At 42.8% G+C, this 22,815-nt stretch overlaps 1 protein-coding gene across 3 annotated transcripts in view; it reads right to left on the reverse strand.

The window, feature by feature from the left end:
* The window catches only part of CTNND1 (catenin delta 1), a 56,615-nt gene extending 47,962 nt beyond the window's left edge, over nucleotides 1-8,653 (reverse strand). For all 3 annotated transcript variants that reach the window (XM_066611360.1, XM_066611359.1, XM_066611357.1), the window contains exon 1: nucleotides 8,554-8,653. The gene's annotated coding sequence lies outside the window, so the exon portion shown is untranslated. The remainder of the gene's footprint in view (nucleotides 1-8,553) is intronic.
* Between the last annotated feature and the right edge of the window lie 14,162 nt (nucleotides 8,654-22,815).

The following is a 22,815-nucleotide window of genomic DNA, read 5'->3' on the forward strand; positions in this document are numbered from 1 at the left end:
AGAGAGTTATGAAACATATGAACCATGCTACTTTTGAATTTTTGAAAATTTGCTGAAGAAAAGCTGCTGCATAGAATTGCCAATGATTTCAGGGGAGGTTTCAGGGTCTTGCATACATAATTTGTGTAACTTATAGAATTCAGGTTTTCTTGCACAGAATTTGGATTCTGGATTCACTGGGTGGAGGATTTTGTTTATCCAAGCATGAAGTATGCAGCCAACTATAGAGATTGCATCATCTTCCGGAGTAGGACAGCAAACCTTCACCTACTAGGTGCAGGACATACTTCTGTAATGTAGTAAGGAGTTGTGTTTTCTCCAAAAGAAAATCAAGGCACTCTATCAAATCTACCTATCCACTTGGATTGCCTGTCCCCAAATTCCACGTCATTTCTGTATGGTCCAGACCATTTCCTTTTCCCCCCTTATCTATATGCAAGATCAAAGAAACATGGTCTGTAAACAACAAGATAAATTCAGCCAACAAACAGGAATAGCAGAAGTCTGGAACAACAAGTACTGCAGGTCCATTGTGCAGCATATACATTAACAGGCCTGCACAAGAACAAGACCAAATCTTGCATGACGCTGACCTGCTGTGGATTCCAAGCTATTTCAGTTCTGAGCAAAGTTAACTAGAAACAAAGTCATCTGTTTGACCTGCAACACTGCATTTGTTTCTGTCATGATATGCATCCATTCAGGGAGGAAGAGTGCAAGTTCTCACTATGAAAACCAATGACCTGCATTATTAGCAGGCGATATCAGATCTGTAGGACACATATTTAAACAACACATACTCTAAAGGGCAGGACAATGAAAAATTCTTATCATCCAACTGGCAGGGAACAACAACTTCCAGTGCTGATCCAATAAAAATCATTTGTTAGATATTGAGAATAATTTCTTGTGGGGAAACTTTAAGTCAGTGACATATTTCTATTCTCAAACTTTCACAGTAACTTTCCCATGAAAGTCTCCAGATTTTACTTTCAAAATCATATGAATACACTCAAAGTGTCGGCCAGAAGGCATACTCCCCACCCATACACTTTGCAGACTTTCCCCTGCCTAGCAGGTTAAACCACTGAAATCTTATTTCATCACAGCACGGAAAGAAGTGTTTGATATGGGAGTAGTGATTAAAATGTTCTGAGGAGTCACCCTCTATGTTTTGAGCGTAAGGTAGAAATACCTCTTCCCACATACCTCCCATGCATCCGTTATGCATTCCATAAAAAAAGGATGGAGATTCTGTACAGCATGCCCCAAATGCAAGTATTAGTACAGTCTCCTAGCCATTTGAATATTAGGTGTTAACCTCTGCATTTCAACCCTGCCTCCTTTATTCAATAGATTCCTCAGATTTCTCTCAGACCAACTGAAACATAAAGTCTAAACAAAAAGAGAACTGTATAGGAAGATATATAAAGCCTAGGGTTTCAACCCCTCAGATGATGGTCTTCAGCATTTGCAAGTTATTTCACTGAAGTAAAGGTGGACAAGGCAAATGCTCCTCTAACATTTTGTTGTCCATTAAATATGCACCCAAACAACTCAGCGAAGCAAGAAATTTCACATTTTTACAGTAATTAACTGCCACTGACCAAGATATAAACTAGCTGAATAAACTAGAATTGCAGCCAGGCAGCTTAAGCCATTTCTGCCCAACGTTGCAATACGCAACATGGACCAAATGTATACACCTGTGGGCCAGGCAAAAATGGGTTACGCAAAAAGGGCTTGTAGAAGCTCTTCAGTTGAGGGAGGAAACATCCAAACAGCTTTCAAGCCCTTTGTTGTTCAGGCAGCAGGGAAGGAAGCAAGCATTTCCTGGTCAGACAAGAAATGACATTGTGTTCAGAAGCTTACAGGAAAGAAGGCAAAACTGCCTTCTGAACATTGGATTTTTACCTTGTCAGAAGGGAGGAGAAAGAAGGTTTTAAAGGTACAGTACAGTATCAAACCACCATGCTTATTTATCCAAGTATCAGTAACCTCTACTTTCTTTTACAGCTGCAAACAATGGTATTTTATAACCATGCGTCCATTCTCATCCGCACCCCAACCCCTAGTAGTCAATATGAAGCTGGATGCCTTTCTTTCAGTGCTTCCTCTTAAGAGGCTTAGTCTCTTCACACACACACACACCCCCCCCAAGTTTAGAAATAGGAATACAGTCACTCCCAAACCACAGATACACAGTTTTAAAGTTACTCTTCTACTGGCCAGATCATACCTCAGTCCCATCTATCCTAGGCACTGAAGGTCTCCAAATAACGAAAGTTCATACAAGAGACTTCCCCTTCTCCCACTCCCACCAACTAGGTGACTCAGATGCGAAACTTCAGTTACTGCCTTATGACAATCACTACGTTATGATATATCATTGTTGTTTCTGGAGTTGCCACAGATTAAGATCGGTTGTGAATTATTCAGGCAAGCTTTCACACAGACCTATTGCTCAAGAGCTGCAAGAACTGGGGTGACACTTTCTGTGTGTCACTGGCTGAGATAGCCATTCAAAGAGGGCATCATCAAGTAAAAGGCAATGGCAGTGAAAGGGGAAGTCAAGAGACAGACAGTCTGGATAATCCAATTGTTTCCCATCCATTTCCATTTTCTAGGGAGGGAGTGGCTCAGACAAGACATTTACGCCAACAAGAAGCAGGTATCACAGGCTTCCTCCTCATCAAGGCAAAACCAGCTTGATTCATACAGTGGCAGAAAAGCACAAGCAGCAACATGCTCAGAAGAATGCATGTACTACTCTAGAGGGCAGGGAAAGGGGCGTGCCAATAGCATGCAGAGGACTACAATGTATTGCCCTTCTATTAGGAGGGACTGGTTTCAGCAAGGGGAGAGAGGGGGAAAGAGATCCAAGGCCATCAAGGCATTGATGTTGCAACAGGGCTGCTTTCTGGCTGTGTTAAGCAAGACTTCCCCCCAGAAAGAATTTGAAGGGGGAAAAGGAAAGGAGGAGAACAAGAGCCCTAATATAGTATTGTATACGTAGAAAGGACAGACCCCTAAAGAGGTATATTCCAAGAAAAAATAGGACAAAGAATCATTTCTATACAAGATGGGACACTTTTTATCTGCAACTTTTAACTCATAGGTTGTTCCATACACAACACTCCAGCTTTCCAAACACACACAAATACCCCTGACATGGAACAAATGAACAATATGTTTCCAAATATGCCCAGGTCTTGCCCACATACCACATCTAAACTGAAGATGGATTCACATTTTTAGGAATACCTAAAAAGTGACGGAGAGACTCAACCCCCAAAGGCCACAACAATGTTGGAGCTTGGTTTTAGTCTTTAACCAGAATGCACAACATGAGCAGAACAGTAGCATGTATATTTTCTATAGCTTGTTTCCCCAAAATGGTGTTTCATATGTAGAGACTGTAGGCAGCCACATTAAGGAGAACTGTCTGGCAAGCTTCAGTCAGCTTTTGGCTTTGTTTGAAGAATGTGGGTGCTGGCACCAGCTGTAAGCTGAAGAACTGCCGAAGGGCACGTCACAGGACTTTCTCCCATTTAACAAGAGCAACCTGGGCTGCTACTAGGAGAGAGGCATGGGATTGCCTTCCTAGTGGCAATGAAAACCATCAGTAGTTCTTCAGCCCATCATTACACAATCAGTTTGAGCAAGTCAGCCTTCACATCACATGTACTTTCTCGACATTTGTCCTGAAACTGTGGTTCAGGGAATACAAGGGGGAGAACTAGTGGCTTTGCTGTCAGTACTGGTTTGTTCTTGCTGCCATCACTATTCCAGCTGGCTTCCCTTCTCCCAGGATCCCCAGCAACTAAAGGGAAGATTGTATATACCCTGATTGTATATCAGGGTGTATTACCCTACCCTATAATGGGAATGCCACTTCCTGAAAATTAAGTCTACCCCTTCCCCCTGTAATAAAGCTGAAATCAACTATATGGATTAGTTATAGACACTCACTGGATCAGTTATCCTGATAGGTTTTGCTGTTGGACCAGCCTATGTGCCAAGATATCAATAAATGCTGAAGCTTGCTGCTATAGAAAGACTAAGCATGCGTTTCTCAATTACAAATTAGCATTTCCCTATAAATTTTATAACAAACATTAGAGATGGCTATCCATGTCCTCTAGAGTAAGAGAAACAAAAATAGTGCTCTGTCCAAGGGGCTTACAAACTAAAGTTTTTAAAACAAAATTTCCTTGCCATTTAAGTTTGACAGTGTGATGGGGGGACTGGAAAGAAACACAAGAGGAAGGAAGGAAAAAATGAGTGAGACAAGGTGAACAGTGAGAAAATGTGAACACTCTGTCATTGCTTTCTGAATATGCCTGCCCACTTTCATTTCTTGTGGTTACTACAGGCCGCAAAACAGGAAACCCCACTTGAAGGAACAGCCATCATGGTTTGTGCTTCCTCAAGTCAGACAGCTGTGACCCACACTCAGTGACACCAATAATGATAGCCATCAACTTTGCCCACCTGCCTTCCTTGTCCCTACACTCAAAATAGCTCAACAGGCAGCTTACAATTTCCGATTAGGAAATACCTCAGCAAATCTTTCATCACCTTATTTCTAGGATGAGTTCAGTAATAAGTCATCACTGACAATATCACCACCCCTCAATGCTAGTGACCTCAGTGACACCAAGGCAAGGGGGTGTTCTACTCTAGATCTCCAGTTTTCACGTTCTGAGAGCCAGACAGGACTACACCAACTGCCATTTAAACTTGTCTAAAGATCATTCAAATTCTTGGTCAACGCTGCCATTAAATATCATCTGTCAAGGAGTTTATCTAGCAGACCGAGAATCAAAATGCTATTCTATATCACTGTTACTACCCCCTTTGACCCAAGGCAGGATCTAGGGAGAATGCAATTTTGCAACACTTTTCAATCTTAAGTTTGAACACTTAAGAACAAACACTTTAAGTTTAAAACTTAAAACGTAGTCAGGATTCTTCATAAAATGTTTTCCACGTGCACCCAATGACCAGAACAGAAGCTGCTGAAGTTATCCAGTTCACATTACAGGATCATGGTCCATTCATTCAGTTTTGTCAGTTTGTCTATCCCAATGCTCCTGCTAGCAATAGTTGCACTGTAATTCGTTAAACCCATCAGATCTTCCAGCTACTGATACCAGTCCTGACTGATAAGTGGGGTATAAACATATGAATTAAAATAAAGTTTTATCAAAAGGGCTCATCACCATCGTGAGCCCCTTTGATAAAAGGACCTGGAAGCAAATTTTGGTGTGTTAAACTCTTTAAAACACAGAATTAGAAAGCAAACTGGTTCACAGACAAGAGTTTGAAGTCAATGGCAGAGCATAAAGAGTACCCAACTCCTCAGTTCATCCTACCTTCATTCCAGAAGTTCTTGCTGTTCAGAATATCGACATCAACTGTTGTCTATTTGAATCAAGTGGTGTATGTGTGCCAGAGATTCCCACTACATGAATAGCCACTCATCTAAAGAAGTGGACGGCTATAGATCTCCCAGCATGTCACTTCCTTCCTCCTACCCACTTCTTCAGTGACACACACAGTGTTACAACAGAAGCCACCCTAGCCAAATTTGCCAATTCTTTTATAGAAAGAAAAAGTGTTATTAGCACATGTTGAAAGAATGGGAGAAAGGTTCCCATCTAGAGCCAGTGGAAGGATAGGAAGCAAGTAATATGGCAAGTTACACATCACTGCCTCTTCCAATTCTGCTCCTCCTCCTACCACAGAGCTGTCAAGACACATTTGTCCTGCCTTGCATTGCTACACCCTATTCTCAGATTTTCAACCTTGCTGCTTCCCCACCCAGCAGAGGCAGAAAAACAAATCCCTAGTCCATTCCAGATTTCTACAGTAGGCTAATGACACACCCTGTGGAATGCCATTAGTGTAGCAACCAGCCAAAGGATACTAGAGATTTATGTCCCTTTCGAGTTAGAGGCAGAGCCTTCAGATTAAATGGGTAGAACCTGGAGCACTTATTCTAAAGAGGCTCTAGGTGGTGTACGAAGCATTGTTCCATTTTATCCTCACAACCACCTTGAAAGATATCCTTAATCTCTACCTAAATTGCACTTCCCAACTACAACAGGAAGAATGACTGTGAATTTCTGGAAGAGACATATTGCACCCTGGTCCACTTAATCCAACACTCTTGTCCATGATAGCACACCAGCTTCAGACATCACTATGGCTGAATAGTTGAGTTTACTAAAGAATTCCTTTGAAAGAGAATGAGCTGCAGCTGTGACAGATTCCCCACAGACTTTTGAGAAGCCATGGTTCTCTTTAAAATGGAGGTAGTGGAAATCCCCTCTGCATGTGTACAGCCTAGAGCCCTGCCCCACCCCAAGCGGAAGCAAGTCAGGTACCTACTGAGGTGGTGAACCTTGCTTCTTCCAAAGGCAATCATGTTTCATAGGCAATGTGTACAAATTACTACTCTTCACAACAATATCAAGATCCCAGCATCACCAACCTGCTCTCAAAATATTTTTGATGTAATCCATGTAGGAAGCAAACACAGAGTCAAAGTTACTCATGATTTAGTGCACTTACACTGCTTAGAGCAAATGTATTCTGCATCTTCAAACCTCCCTTGAACTGTCCCTTTTTTGGATAAAACAAATACTACCCAAAAAAATGAGATGTATTGTTTACAGTCTGCTAGCTTCACTGTGAACAACCCTTCACTTCAATGTTTCCCCCTTGCCCAAAGCTTCAAGTTCTGGACAAAAAGAATGAGAAGCACCCAGGCTCTTACTGTTATTCACCACTCCAGGAAATGTACATTCAGCCTAAGTGTCATGGTTAACATAACAAAAGGAGGAGGAGGAGAAGTGGGCAATGCTGGCTAGAACCCCTAAAACTACCTGCCCTCTCATATTAAGGCATTTATGTTGGGTCTCATGAGAAGAAAGGAATGGCAGGATACATGGTCAATCCCAGGCTTCCTTTGTGGTGGGGTGGGGGGAGGAGATGAGTTTTTTCTGCTACATGCATTTTTTCACCCCACCTCCCCCTCACCACAAAAACCCAGGATTTCTAGCTTTTTAAAGAGAGATTGTTGCGCTACATGGTGCCTGCTGAACCATAAACCGAACCATGTTGCTATTAGACCCAAGACAGACAGCCCCTCCCTGATCCTTTTTGAAGTGCCTTTGTGTTCCGCCTCCACAGGGAGCAAGCTCTCTTGATGGGCTTGGTGGCCAAGAAAGGTTACTACTGTAATTTCACAGAACGGGCTACCTTGGAGGACCTGGACAGGAACAGAACAGGAAGAACCAAAAATGGCACAGAACAGGTCTCTAGGCACATTCAACCTCCTCCTCCAGCAGCTGCATTTTTAACCTCCCTTCTCCATTTAATGTTCATACTCTCAATATGTTTGGCACAGAGGTTAAAAATGGTTATAACATGTGGCTGGCAAGGCATATCTTCCCCATCACCCAGTAACCACAGGTTCCTGCTGGGTCAGGGTCCCCAGGAACTTCTGCCAATGGCCATCAAAAGTCCAACAAGAAATCCCAAACTTTATCCAGTGGAAAGAGCACCTATTTACATGGTGCCATCAGGGTACAGTTACTTTAAGACTTAACAGAGCCAGCGCCCTGACATCCAAAATGCAATCGTGGGGGTGGGGCTGTAGGAATGTCAGCAAACACAGTCCCCAGAATCCCGTTTCAAGAGTTCAGGAAGCCTCTAGGGAAAGACTGTTCAGGACTTCCAAGTGCAGAGACTCCTCCAAGCAGAGTTTAACTGGACCCAAAAGAAGTGACTCTTGGAGGACGAGTCAGCGCCAGTCCCCTTTCAACATTCCTGCTTCCAAAGACACTCCCCAGATTTGAGCCCAGCCACAAGTCAGAGCGGGCTGCAAGAACAAAGTTCGCTAAGTAGTTCCAAGTTCAGCCTGTTAGCCCCCCAAAAGCTCAGCGCCTCTGCAATCGCCACCAGTCACTTTTGAAAAGAACACTCAAGGCCACCAACACCACCCCCAATAAGGGGACGCGACTCTCTCTCTCTCTCTCTGTGTAGCCTTCACCTTCCACGATCAAAAGGTGAGGGACTCCCACTTTCTGTAAGTGCGGCACTGTCCCCACCACCACCCCCAACGAGGAAAGTTCTGACTCACTCTGGAGCTCGCGTCCCAGTGGCAGCACAGCGGCCCCCACCCACCCAGGCGCACCTGGGGAAGGCAACCGGGGATCCACCCAGCCCTGTGCCCTTGGAAGCCTGCTTGGCCGGGGAGCCTCGACGGAGGAAGCCTGCACAGTCCCAAGCAAGTCTTTCAGGGAGGAAGGGGGGGAGGGCAAGAGAGTGCTTCTTGCAACCGCGAAGTCAAGCCCACTTCCCCAGGAACTCGCCCGCATTCCTCTCCGTCAAGCTCCCCAAGGAAGGAAGGAAGGGGGAGGGAGAGCGCAGCAGAGAGCCCCGCAGAGCAACTCACTCCCCGTGCAGATGACCTTCCCGATGAAATCAAAGTGGAAGGGGGGGGAGAGAGAGAGAAGAGAACCGATTGCCCCACTGCCTTACCTTTGCGGTGGCTTTCTCCTTCTCCCTCGGGAGCCGCGCAGCCCCTGGCACGGATGGATGCTAACCAGGCAACTTTGGCTTCTCTTCAGTGAAGGCTTGATGGGGGAAGAAAGCAAGATGTTCTCAAGAAGAAAGTCTCCGACGCAGCCCTTCCAGGATGCTTTTTACCCCGCTGCCTTGGGTGACTGGGGCTGACAACTTGGGATCAAGGACTGTGCAGAACCAGAAGCCTTTTTGTGCCTCTTTGCAAACACAAGAGGACAAGGAGCACAAGAAAAAGCCCAGAAAAAGCGTGCAGCCTGCGAACAAAGCGCCCCCCCAAAAAAAAAAATCCCAGAGAGAAATCTGTCCCAGTGAGTTATTTCTAATTAAAAAGACATAAAAACCATGCAAAGGTTCCCTGCTCCTCCTTTTCCCCTTCTCTTTTTCCTGCGGGACCTTTCCCTGGCTTCTTTTCCCCCTTGCTCAGCACCAACACCTAAAATGGAAGTTGCACCCAGCCAAAGGCAAAGCAGGCTGGGTGGTGACCAACCGTGCGCTCCAGCCCAGCCCAGCCCAGCCCCTCTTGCCCGGAGTGATGTCAGCCTCCGCACGGCTCCAATGGAAGGCAGGCATCAATCAGGGAGGCCAGCGCATCCAATGGGAAACTCCATTGTAGCATGGCTTGGCTTCTTTTTTTTCCTTGCCTTGGACACACACACACTCACAAAAAAAATAAAAAAAAAATAAAGAACAATACACATAAAAGGGGAAACACAAGGAAGCACAACTTTTAACAAGCACAAGCTGGGGAACAAAAGCTGGAGGTGTGATTGCTCTTTAGATTGCAAGCTGCATATTCCAAGCAGCCACACCAACTGATTGCATGGGGACAATGCGGGGGGCAATCAGGGTTGTCCTTTATCATTATTCATAGTTCTTATCTCTCAGCGATCCAGACAATAGTACCTTTGCAGGCCGCTCCTATGCATGCTTACTCAGAAATAGCACCCCCCCTCCATGTGCAAGGCATTACTCTATGGGCGTGTGCTGAACTACAGCCGTCCCGTGCACTCAGTCGTCTTCCCTGAGGCCCACTGAGTTCAACAGCACTTGCTCCTTTTGGAAATCTTTAGGATTGCAGTCTTACATTTTCATTTATTCTGCTGGTTTTTCCCCTCTCCCCCCTCCCCATTCTTTGCATACGAGCGCTCCAGCTCCTGCGTGGAGGAGAGGAGCAGTGCCACCCATATAAAAGTAACAGCCCAATCCTAGGCATATCTACTCAGAAGTAAGTCCTATTATAATCAATAGAGTTTACTCCCAGGAAAGTGTTGATAGGCTTGTAGCCTATCAAGACAAGGGATTTTTTTTTTTTTTAAGAGGAATGCAGTTTTAGATCTTGATTCTATTAGGGCTCCTTTGAAATCGACAAGACCACATTATGCTATCTGCAATCAAGTCTTGACTATAGGAACTTGGGTGCTTTGTTTAATTGCCATCAACTGACAGGCTTTATTTTGCATGTGCTTAAGAAAATGAATTCAAGTCCACAATGAGTAAGGAATTTACATCTCCCTGCTGCCATCCCACTTCAGTGGAAAAACAATTTTTCTTTGTTTCTCTGATTAGCCCATGTTTTGAATTTGTACAGTGCAATGCTTGCTTTGATTGGGGGGGGGGGGTTTGATATATTTTTTTATTCTATTTTTTTTTACTTTATTCAGTGTTTTCAGGTAGGGCTGTAGTATTAAACATAGATACAAATCAAGCCTATGAATATAAACTAACTAGACAATACATCCCACTAAGGCTGCAATCCTGTATACACTTACCTTAAAGTAAATCCCATTGAATTCAAGAGGACTTGTGATTTAGTTCTAAGACACACACAGGATTGCACTGTCTGTTTCATAGGGTTTACCCTCAAGTACTTGCATAGAATTGCAGCCCTACTTGGAAATTGCAATACATTCCAGGCGAATTAATGGAATGGCTCAGAAAGGAACATTTTGAAGGGTGCCAAGAGAGATTGAAGGAAAAAATATATATTGGATATTGAAATGTTTACAGTCAAAATGGAAAATTGGTTGCCTATAGGGGTTTTTATGTACTAGGACTACAACATAATCTTAAAACATCTGAATACTCATAAAACTTCTTAAGTGTAACTGATCAAATAACCACAGCTTCAGCCCTTGAATTCTGACATGTGGTTAACAAGCAGATATATTGGTCAGAATTCCTAGAGAATTCCCCAGGATAATTCTAACTGTTTGGAATTTTTAGGATAAAAATTTTGAGTTTGAATCAGACTCAGCTACACACTTTACAATTGTTATAGACCAAAGTAATTGTTTTATAAAGCCAAAAGAGTTATTCCAACTTACCTTTCTGAGTTTTCCTCATACTTACCAAGGATGCAGTGCCTGCCTTTTTGCCTCAAACTCACATTTCTTAATCAGTTCCAATTATTATCAGGCAGAGATGGGCACTCTAGTTCTGAAGACTCGACTCAAGTTTTGAAAACATGCATTTTTCATTACTTGTGGGAACTCGAATCATGTGTGTCATTGACTTGGACTCTGACTCACAACTCGTGGCAGAGACTTAGAAAAGAGACGACTCGTAGATATTCAAGTCACAAAACTCTTGGTTTTTGTGCCCGCAGCTCAGTTTTGTGTCTGTGTGTGCTTGCTTACTATTTTTTTTTTCTGGTTTTGCATTGTGTGAAATACCTCATAGGTAGGGGTGGGAGAAAATGATTTTATTTTTTCATGGATGTTGTTGTTTTCCAAAGTTAGAAGCGCAGAAAGCAGTGTTGCGTGTTTTTATTCCAGGGACGCATTTTTATATATTATAATTATAAATTATAATCACTTCGAAACTATACTAGGTAGGTGATATAGGTGGTATAGTGTCAGCAGATGCAGCCACATTCATGTAGATATGTTAGAGAATAAATAGAGGTGTTAGAAAATTGTGTTTGTTTTTTTGTGGATTTTGCGGATTTTGTTTGTTTTACAAAAATGAGAAGTGCAGAAAGTGGTGTTATGTGTTTTATTTCGTTATCACAGAAGTGAAAGTCATGGGGCAAGTCATGGAGTGATCCAGAAGCTGGCATTCAGACTGGAGTGAGCAGCAAACATGGTGGGAGGAGGATAGGTTGGTTCCAGGAGTCAGGGGCTGGGGGGGTAAAGGGAAGGAGGAAGGTTTAACAAGGCTGGTAGGAGAAATCAGAAGACAGTAGTTGGTCCATCTGTGACATGCTGCTTGGTGCTCCTTCTGAAAGTGGAATTGTGATGTGAATAGAGGGGGGTCATTGCTGGGGTTCGTAAGGAACCAATAGTTTTTCTGCACTGCTACACTCACTCAAAAAGTAGCTCAGCTTTTGTTTATATAAATGAAATTAAAATGGTGGCTGAAATGAAGGACTTCAACACATCACTGAATGCAGATGGGATGGTAATGTCAGGGCAGTAGCATCACTAGGATTTGCATCACCAGGTGCGGGAGGCCTGCGTGTCACCCCATGCAGTGGGGAGGGCAACACCCCAGGTGGTGGGGGTGGTGATGTACCATCACCCCGCCCCTACTGGTTTTTTGGCTGTACCTTTTGTTAGAACACAGATATTTCAATGTGGTTTGTTTCATTGCATTCTGCATGAAATTACACATTGATTGATATATAACATGATGGTATTATTCTTACAAACTGTGATTTTAGTGATTTTGAATACTTGTAGAGTCACCCCCCCCCCCATCAACTTACTAACACCTTATTGCAGCAGTTCTCAAACATTTAGCACTGGGACCCACTTTTTAGAATGACAATCTGTCCAGGACCCATTGGAAGTGATGTCATGGCCAGAAGTGACATCATCAAGAAAATTAAAATAAATAATTATAAATAATTAAATTAAAATAAAAGAAATAAATAAGGGGGAGCCAGTCCTGTTCCTCCAAGTCAATCTACTCTGAAGTAAGTCTTATTGTGGTCAATGGGGCTTACTCTCAGGAAAGTGTGGGTAGAATTGCAGCCTGTGAGCTCAAGCCTATGCATTTCTGCTCTGGTCAATGGAGCTTACTCTGTAGCAGCCATTTTCAACCATGAATGGTCCCCAGATGTGCCATGGGAATTTGGGAGAGGGTTATTTATCAATAGGACCATTGGGGGACCTGAGCCCCCAACGACAGCACAGTGTGCCTTGTCAGTTATAAAAAGCTGATGGTGTGCCTTGACCATTTTAGTGCCTTGCCAGTGTGCAGCGAGATGAAAAAGGTTGAAAATCACTGCTCTGTAGTCTGCCTGCAATAACAACCCCCCTAAAAGAATCAGTGAGATTTCCAGCCCTCCCCAGTGCCCAGTTTAAAGTTCTTCTTTCAAGAATATCAAGATAGACCCACCTGGCTTTGCAAGTGCAAAATAGAAACATTCCCTTTACCATTCAAGTCTCTTTTTTGTCCTTTTTAGTGGGGGAGGGGAGAGGATGCCTTCTGCAGCATTTGTTGCACTCCAGCTCCATTGGATCGGGACCATTCTGGTGTCCTCACATTCCCCTTTGCCTGCCCTGACCACCAGCCAAGGCATGTCTGCCTACTTGCGAGTAAACACAACCGTGAGGCTGCTTTGCTTTCCATAGGGCTCCATAGACTGGGAGGGAGGGACCTCCTTCTCGGGTGTTTTTGGGGGCTGCATTCATTGGATCAGGACCATTCGACATCCTTGGATTCCTCTCAGCCTGCCCTTTCCGACGGACTATGGCAAGTACGCCTACTCACGAGTAAACACGCGATACAGCTCACTTTCACTTTCCAGAGGGCCCCATGCATTTTTTCTTTCCGGTTTTTTGGCCATAACTTTTGAAGGAAAGGAGCTATTTCAATTCTGTTTTTTGCATTGCACTCCGCTGGGAATTCCGCATCCAATGGTGTATGGCATGACAGGGTAGCTCCTGAAGCAGTGATTTTACCGCATCCTCCCCCCAGGGCGCATCCCCCCCCGGCGCGTCACCCGGTGCAGCCCGCACCCCCTAGCGATGCCACTGTGTCAGGGCATCTGACACACAAACATCCCTCAAGCACCTTTGTATTTTCTGCAGAGCTGCACCTGACTTGCACTTTTACTTGTTTCTTGTAAAGACTCGAGTCAAAATGACTCTTAAAAAGGCTCAGAACAAGTTGCATCAGCCGCCCATTATGACTCACAAGCTAGTCAAGTCAAGGAAGCAGAGACTTGCGATTCGGGTGCAGTGACTCTGGCACATCCCTATTATCAGTGGGCACATCCCTGGCCAGAATTTTATCCTCTTGACCAATTACCAGACCTGGAGCAAACAAAATTAGAAAAATTTCTGATGAACCATAATTATTAAGGCACATGCATGAACATTTAATGTTCACTGTAGCATTATGCATTATCCACACATGTCAGTGCCTATCCTCAGTATCACTGACATCAATAACACCCAAATGCACCATCAGAAAGCATGCAGGAGATGCCAAGTTTGTGCTGTGAATTGGATCACATCTACTGCGCAAGCCCATGGAGATCTGTCACGTTACAAGAAGGGAGTGGAGGTATGACAAATGCCATATAGCAGGGGACATTCATCAGGATTGGCCTTCTAGGTCCTGTCTTGCACACAAATCAGAGAGCCCAGAGCAAAACTGAAGTCTGTCCCCATAGTAACTCTCTGCGATCTCATCTCATATGGTTGTTCAGCCAGAGTGACATCTGTAAAATCACCAGATTATCTTAGGCTGCAATCCTATATGCACTTACCTGAAATTAAGTTCTATTCACTTTAATGATGCTTACTTCAGGCTTGTATTGTGAGACAGCTGCATTACCTACTAGGGAATAACGAATTACTAGGGAGTAAGTGCCACTGCACACAGTGGGAATTACCTTCAAGGAAGCACTCCTAGAGTTGCATTGCATGGCACGGCTAGACCATCATTGGATAAGGATGGTGGTTTCTTCACAAAACAAAGGTAGAATACTTGTGTTCAGAGGTGTTTTGACATCCAGTACTTTAAAAAAAATTGCTCCCTTTGGGGCAAGAACAGGAACTCTGAATACACTTAGTACACATTTCTGATACCTTATTGTAAACAACATCCAGTTGGTGAAAGAGTAATTCAAAAGAGAGCTCCCTCCTATTCCTAGGCAAATTTGTGATACTGAGGATTCCACTGAGTACATATGGACAGAACTTCTGTGACTGTAGTTACAGTAGTTAATCCATGTTAATTAACGTGCAGCACAACCCTATCTTGCACTGGAACAGGCAGGGCAGGAGGCCTGCGCTGCATCCAGCACACGATTGGGGCCAGAATTGGCTCAGCCGGAGGTAAGGGAAAGCCTTACCCCTGGGTAAGCCACCACAGCCCCAATGAGTCTCCTTGTACCTGAGCCACCTCAGGAGATCATGCAAATCTGAGAACAGAGCAGCTTAGAGCTGCTCTGTGCTGCTCAGGAAACGGGGCTGGGATCTGGCATAACTGCTGGGTCCCAGCTCCGCCTCCCGCTTGCCCTGGAACACCCTTGATCTGCCATCCCCCTGCCCCAGAACGCCTCCCTTCTGCCTCCTCCCCGCCCTCCCCAGACCCCTGGGTTGGCCAAGCTCAGCTGGCGCAGCCTCCCTTCTCCGTGTCAACTGAATGCAGCCTCTGTGAGCTGGCGCACCTCACTGTGCCAGCCCAGCCAACACACAAGGAGGTGCAAACGTGCTTTAAACCATGTTTGTGCGCCGGCCTAACTGATAGTTAGGGTTGCGCCCTTAGAATAAAAAATGTTGATGAAGATGCAGCATAGAAAAATAGGGTTTCTTCTAATGTAATTAGTGCCCAGACTGTTCTTTATGTTCTAATCCACTGTTCTAGTTCTCCCTCAAATACTGTAATAAACTCTGCTGTGCAGTTGGAGTATCAGGGGATCACCAATATGACTGGCAGTTTGGCCTGGGAATAAACAGTGTAAGAATTTAAACAAATCAATTTCTAAATGAATTCAACCAAATCAGTGCCATCTTAAGAGGTTTAATTTTCATTAAGAATTAAACTAATTTAAAATTTAACTAGTTTAAATGGATTAAACAACATGACTACCTGAATAGTCTGACAATGTGCAATTAACATTCCTAAATTAACAGTCCTAAATCCCAGTGCTATCCACCCCCACTCACGCCAATGCAGTGAAGCCAGCACGGGCCACACTGCATCCTAAGGGGGAAGCTGGAAGGCTGGTGTGCTCCTCAAGGCAAGGGGATATTTGTACCTTTGCCCCAGCTAAACTGCAGCCTGCTCAATTGGTCTACTCAGACCTGCATGAGCTAAATAGCTGGCACAAGCCAAGTGGATCTGTGTTGGCAGATTGGGCCTGGGAAGGGGAATAGCATACTGCACATGTGGCTGCCGCTGATCTCGCCCCCTCCCGAACTTGATTCACCCACTCCTGCCCCTGACCAGAATGGAGGCAGGCACTCTGACCTCCTTTTTAAGAAGGGAAATAGAGATGATCCTGCAAACTACGGCCCATTAGTTTACTTAATACTATTTCTAAATTATATACCAGGCATTTGTATGAGAAATTTAAAGATTGGCTGGAGGAGGAGAAGATACTTGCAGAAGAGCAGGCAGGCTTTAGAGAGGGATATTCTACCATTGACCATTGCTTGATATTACAATTTCTTGTTGAAAAATATGCCTCTGACAAAGCAACCTCACTCCATGTAGCTTTTATAGATCTCAGGTCAGCCTTTGACTCAATATCAAGGGTCAAATTATGGAGGAAATTAGAGGCTTCTAGTATTGACAGACGGCTCCTTCAACTCATTCAGGCTCTCTATAGAAATACCTCACTTAAGGTAAGATGCAGTGCTCGCGGCCATCTTACAAAAACCATCCAAACTCAAAAAGGAGTCAAACAAGGTTGTCTTCTGGCTCCACTTTTGTTTAACTTTTTTATTGACTCTATGGTGGACCAGTTAAAAGATATTAACTTTCATCCTCCAAAAATCGCAGGAAGACATATAACAACACTATTGTATGCTGATGATGCAGCAATCATCTCTAGGACTCCAGTTGGGCTTAGAAGAGCATTGTGAAGGCTGTTTATATTGTGAGCAAGAAGATCTGATAATTAACTTTCAAAAAACCAAAATCATGTCTTTTGCTAAAAGGCCAATAATGCGAACATGGATGATTAACCAGCATAGAATCGATCAGATCCACCAATTTAAATATTTAGGGGTTGTCTTTCAATCTAATTGCTCTAGGAAAGCGCATGGTGATTATGTTGCATTAAATGCCCAGAGAAGTTCTGCTGCAATATCACCATTTATGAGAACGGGGGGGGGGGGGGGGGCATTATATCCCTTCAGCCATAAAATTGTTTCATGCAAAAGCAGTAGCTCAACTAATGTATGGCTCCCTATTGGGCTCCTTTCCTAATATTGCAACTCTAGAACGTGTTCAATCAAAGTTCCTGAGGGCAATATTAGGAGTCCCCAGAGATGTCGCCAACGTAAAACTAAGACTGGAAACTGGCCAAATTAAAATCGAGGCCAGGATATGGATCGCAACTCTCATGTACTGGCTAAGAAGGCTCTACCTTCCCATTGGTCTTGTACCATTGATCCTGCAAGACACTTTTAAGTCGAAATGGGTCCAAAAAATTGCCTCCTTGGGTCTCTCTAGATCGACTCTGTTAACCATGGGAATGGAACAGGCAAAGAAAATCATTAAGCAGTATATTGAGGATAACGAGAGACAATATGACTTAAGCAGTGCCCCAGAATTTTTTCTTAGCGAGGATAGATTATATAAGGTTGCAATAGCACCTTATTTTGCCCAGCTGGAGCAGCCTAGACATAGAAGGGCGTTTACTCTGACCCGGCTTAATGCACTACCCTCAGCAGTGCAGGAGGGACGGTATAAAAAGATCCCCTGGGCAGAGCACCTTTGCCCATGCGGAATGGAACAGATAGAAACAACCGAACACATTCTGTTGCGGTGTATATATTACAAGAAAATACGTAAAGAACTTATTTCTCCTTTGATTGGCCGATTTTTCGGTTGCACAGAGCAACAATGTATGTATGTACTGTTATCTGATTCCAATCCTATGTTTACATATAGTGTCGCTAAATTTTTTACTGCTGCAATGGGCATTAGGAAAAGGATCTTAAATATGGATGAACCTCTGTAGTTAGAGCATAGTCTGCTAGATATATTGGAATTGCTTTAGGGGAGATGGCTGGAAGCTGTTGTTGGTTACCTCAGAACTGTTTTAAACATAATTATAAACTGTTTTATCATTTTAAACTTAATCATAATATATTGCATGCATAATATATTGCATGTGGCTGGTCTTATGACCGTAATAAAGTTCTTCTTCTTCTTCTTCTGTCCTCCTTTGTATCTGGTCACCCAGCACTTCAGGCACTTCAGGTCTAGGGCAGCCCCTGATTAGTATGATAAAGGAGGTATAGGTCTAGCTACATTTTATGATAAAGGAGGTATAGGTATATCTACATTTTAAGGTGACATTTTAATTAACTGGCTGTCCAGAGAACTATTATATTTGGTCAGGGATGTTTGTTTGACAGAATTCCTTAGTAGTAGTAGTAGTAGTAGTAGTAGTAGTAATAATAATAATAATAATAATAATAATACAGGTATTTCTATACTGCCTTTCTTGGTCCTCAGATTTCTCCTCGGACTTTATTCAAGGCGGTTTACATAGGCAGGCAATTTAAATCCCTGTAGAGATTTTTACAATTTGAAAGAAGGTTCTATCTTTCAAGAAACCACAACATTCAGATGTTTCTTTCTTGATCTGGTCGCATATTCTGGCCTCCATCCTCCTACGCTCATAGCAGATGGAATAACTCGGCTCAGCTTGTCAGCTGCTTCAAGGTCTCACGGTGCCGGTGGCCTCGAACTGGCAACCTTCGGATGTTATCTTCAGGCAAATGGAGGCTCAACCTTCTAGACCAGAACTCCTGCCCACTTGACTGACAACTTGTATGTAGCCACTTGTATGTAGCCACAACACTATTTCGTAGATTCATTTAGTTTTAAAGGAATCTAGGAAATAGTGTTGTGGCTACATACAAATTGTCAGTCATTAGGGAATGATTAGGGAGTGGTTCCCAAACTGGTGGGTCATGACCCCACCAGGGGAACCGGAAGGAAGCCGTTCCCCCTTAAGGTGTGTGGCCAAGAATTGACTGTGGTGCTATTGCCACCATGATCAAGGGGCTTTAAACCTGGGGGCTAGCACTGGCCATCTGGAGAGTGCAGAGCGCTTGAAGCCCAGGCCTTCCCACTGCTCCAAACAGCTCTCTTTGGCAATCACAATCCTGTTCTGGTTCAGAGGCTTCTGTGATGCCTCCGCATCCTAAAGGGGTTGCTGAATCATTGAAAAACAGTAGCCATGTTTGTCCTATTGTGTTGCTTATTGTTTCAGCATCTTCTTCCTCCTCAACTGACCAGTAAACCTGACTTTGAGTCACTTTATTAGACTGAGAAGCCTCAGTTGCACTGGGGGGGTAGAACCAGGACAAATTAGTTCAAATTACAGCAAGGCAGATTTCAAAAAAATATTAGGAAGAATTTTCTGATGGTAAGAACTACTTGGCAGTAGAACAGTTTGCCTCCAAAGGTAGTAAACACTCAATCTCTGGAAATCTTTAAGCAGAGATTAGATTGCCATGGAATGTTGCAGTTGTGGACTACCTGTGTTGGGATGAGTCAATCTTGGAGTCAATAATCTTCCAACTCTCTGATTCTATGAACAGATTTCCAAGAGTGACCCACCCTCCCATAAATGAATCCCAACAGGCTTTAAAAGGTGAGGTCATTTATCCCCCTTTGTTCATTTGCCCAGGTCCTGTGGAAGCATCTGATACTGCATGGGGGCTCGCCTGCCCATCCTGCTAAAGAGTAGGTGCAAAGACCAAGAACTTGGAACAGCCTGAGTAAATAAGGAAAGTATCTGGTTTTGTTTTTATATGCCACTTGTATTATAACATCCTTGCCAACCTTTGTTTGCCCCACTCCCTTTCTCTGTTACTGTTGGATTATCAGTTTCTTGTTTTATATCCTTTGATATTTTGCAGACTTTTCATAAACTTCTTGTACATTTTCTGTCACGCTTTCCTAGTATCAGTTCTCTTGGAATGAAGCAGGTTACAATGTCTTCAAGATTGCCTGTGTTCCTTTACTGTCTGATTTTAACTTTTGGAGGTCTCTGCCTTACTGAGAGGGAGGTTCCTCCAAAAGTGGCGAAGCTTTGGGTAGTGACAGCAAACTATCTTTTCCCAGTTCATTTCCAGTCTACCTAGTAAAACGGGTGATCAGGAGCAGGGAGGTAGGTACTGGTCACTAGCTACTTATCACTGCAGCCATCTTGACCTCGATCTCCCCCTACCTATGCAAAATGAAAAACTCAAGCAGCTCTATTACTTTCAAGAGAAGAATGACATTAGCGAAACACTGTCCTCAATGGCATAAATTAATCAGCTTAAGGACCCAGTCCTAACCAATTTTCCAGCACTGAGGTAAGGGCAATGCAGCTCCGAGGTAAGGGAACAAACATTCCCTTACCTTGAGGAGGCCTCTGTGACTGCCACCCAACTGCAGGATGCAGCACATGCCCCATTGGCACAGCTGTGTCAGGGCTGGAAAGTTGGTTAGGATTTGGGCCTAAATCTGTAACAAGGTACAAAGGAAAAAAAAAAGTCCAATGGAATTTAGTGCTGATTATGAAGATAAATAATGTCACAGCACAAAATTGTGACAACCTGAATTAAAACTTTGGTTGGAATCAGTCAGCCAGTCATATTTTTGTTTAATATATTAGGCATATAAGACAAATAGAAAGTATCGCAAATACATAATATGCAACTTGTGTTCTTTCTAAAATAAAACTATTCACACGTAATCAATGCCCTCATAAATCATAACGGTATAACATAAATAATTTAGACTCATACATTATACTGAAATGTCTCTTGGTGACATCTACAACTACTACTAACACTCATTAATATATTCCTGGCATTATTACAATGTGTCCACTTTAGATTTTAATTGCTGCCTACAGACATTTGCCAGGCAGACAAATGTAGACAGATTTATTTTTACCACTGACCTTGGCTTTGAATCAGCCGGCTTTCTAGTATAATTAGAAAGGTGTCTGTCTTTTACTGGGTGGGTGGGTGGGTGGCAGAACTTATTCTTTGATAGAAGAATTTGCATCTCACTGCAGACAATGCTATATGTTTTCACTGCTCTCTCCACACTCACCCCTCCAGCTCTGACTGGATACCATAGGAGCAAAAGATGTCTGCAAACATAAGACTTTTTGTCTGTACTCAATATTGTTTGTAACTAAGATTGTGATACAGACAATATGACTCTTAAATTAACTGACAGTCATATGCTTCTGAGCAGAGTGTGAGCCTGTCTTGTTCCCAGAGATGAGGCAATTAGAAATTCCCACAGATCGGTACATGATGGACATTCCCTCATGATTACAGAACCAAAAACAATGTCATTGCTTTCACTCTTGGCAAAAATGAAAATACCGCTAGCCCGGCCATTCCAGGGAACAGAATTTCAACATTCTCAGAGAGATGTCTGTTTCTTGCAACCTTTTTCAACAGCAGTCTGACACACAGACATTAAGATTCACTGGTAGTTTGCAACACACACAGAGCCTAACTAGTGCCCCTGAAAAGAACTGTGCCTTCGAACAACTGCTTGGATTGCTTATGCAATCAGTCTGGTCATGAATAGAGGGGAAATTCAAACCCCTGGGCACCTCTCCAATTTTTCCATAATAAAAAGAAGATGGACATAAAATGATGATGTAAGCCACTTTGCTCTCATAGTTCTTGTGCTGTGCTCAGCTGTGCTGGAAACCATGATTCAGCGTTAATGAGGTTTCTCATACACATTCAATGCCAGACTTACTCATGCTGAATCAAGCCTCATATCACTGTTTTAAGTTTTAAATAATAGGTATACAGTATTAGGCTGCAGACCTTTTGGAACTTCTGACATCCAAGTGCTGTCTTTTGTAATTGCTTAGTCATGAGAAAAATATGCTCTACAGATACTTAGAGGCATTATTTATTAATGATGGTAATCTTTTTTCAGTGCAACTGGATATAGTTATATTGTGGAAAAACATTTTTCAAACTGTTTTGGTGTTTTCTCTTGTTTCGGGTCCTTAGATGTAATCAAGCAACTTTTTAGTAAGGTGCCATGTCTAAAGCACAACTTTGCATTTGGGAAAAAATATAGGTAGAAATGTGTGTATTTTAAATTATTTACATATAGTTCTAGGGGTAGACAGAAAATTAGGTACTATATTCATATTGGCAAGTACTTACTGAGAATCTTTGGTATCAAATCACTTTTTGACTTGTTTTTATAATATATATGAAGCACTGCTATATTACTATTATTAAGAATATTTATATACTTTCAACAAAAAGTTCACAAAGTGGTTTACATATTTATTACTGGTACATTTTTTCTCATTATTGTCTACCAATAATTGATATATCCTATTGTAATATTTTGTCAGTACACCTTTCCATCTTTATATGTAACTAATCTATTCCTGAAAACAGCCCTTATAGTGAAAATCTGAATAACGAGTAGTTATTACATTAATTCCAAGGCAAAAACTAATGATTTCCAAAGCCAAGTTCACCCCAAAACCATCCTAAATGCTAAATACCATAAGGAAATAGTTAAAATAGAATAAATAACATTTAATAACAACATTGTATAGCTTCAATAATTAAAGTCGATGATGCAAATGTTTCAGAATTTCTAGCATCCCATAATGTTTAGCACCTCAAGCTTTAGTTGAAAACTATGATAAATTATCTTACATTTAACCTGTTTTTCCACTTTTCCCATGAGTTTTTCCATCTCCTTTTGTTATTTAGGACCCATATTCACAGTAATTTGTACAGACACAGACAAAAACAAGTATGGCACAAAAACAGATATAGTAAAAGGGAACATGTAATGTCATGCATATGCCTTGAAACTTCGGGGACATGCTGCTCATTAGGCAATATGTCTCACACAAAGAAGGGTCCTCTTCCCAAGCAGTGTTCTATCCTCCAAGGGTTGCGAAGAGCACTTCTCTGAAAGCCTGTAGGAACACACCAAAGAGGGTGGGTCCTTCTAGATCTACAAAGGGGGAGAAATCCAAAAGATGGAACTAAACCAGCAGCAAGTCATCCCTGC

The sequence above is a fragment of the Tiliqua scincoides genome, chromosome 1, assembly GCF_035046505.1.
Source record: "Tiliqua scincoides isolate rTilSci1 chromosome 1, rTilSci1.hap2, whole genome shotgun sequence".
Lineage (NCBI taxonomy): Eukaryota > Metazoa > Chordata > Lepidosauria > Squamata > Scincidae > Tiliqua > Tiliqua scincoides.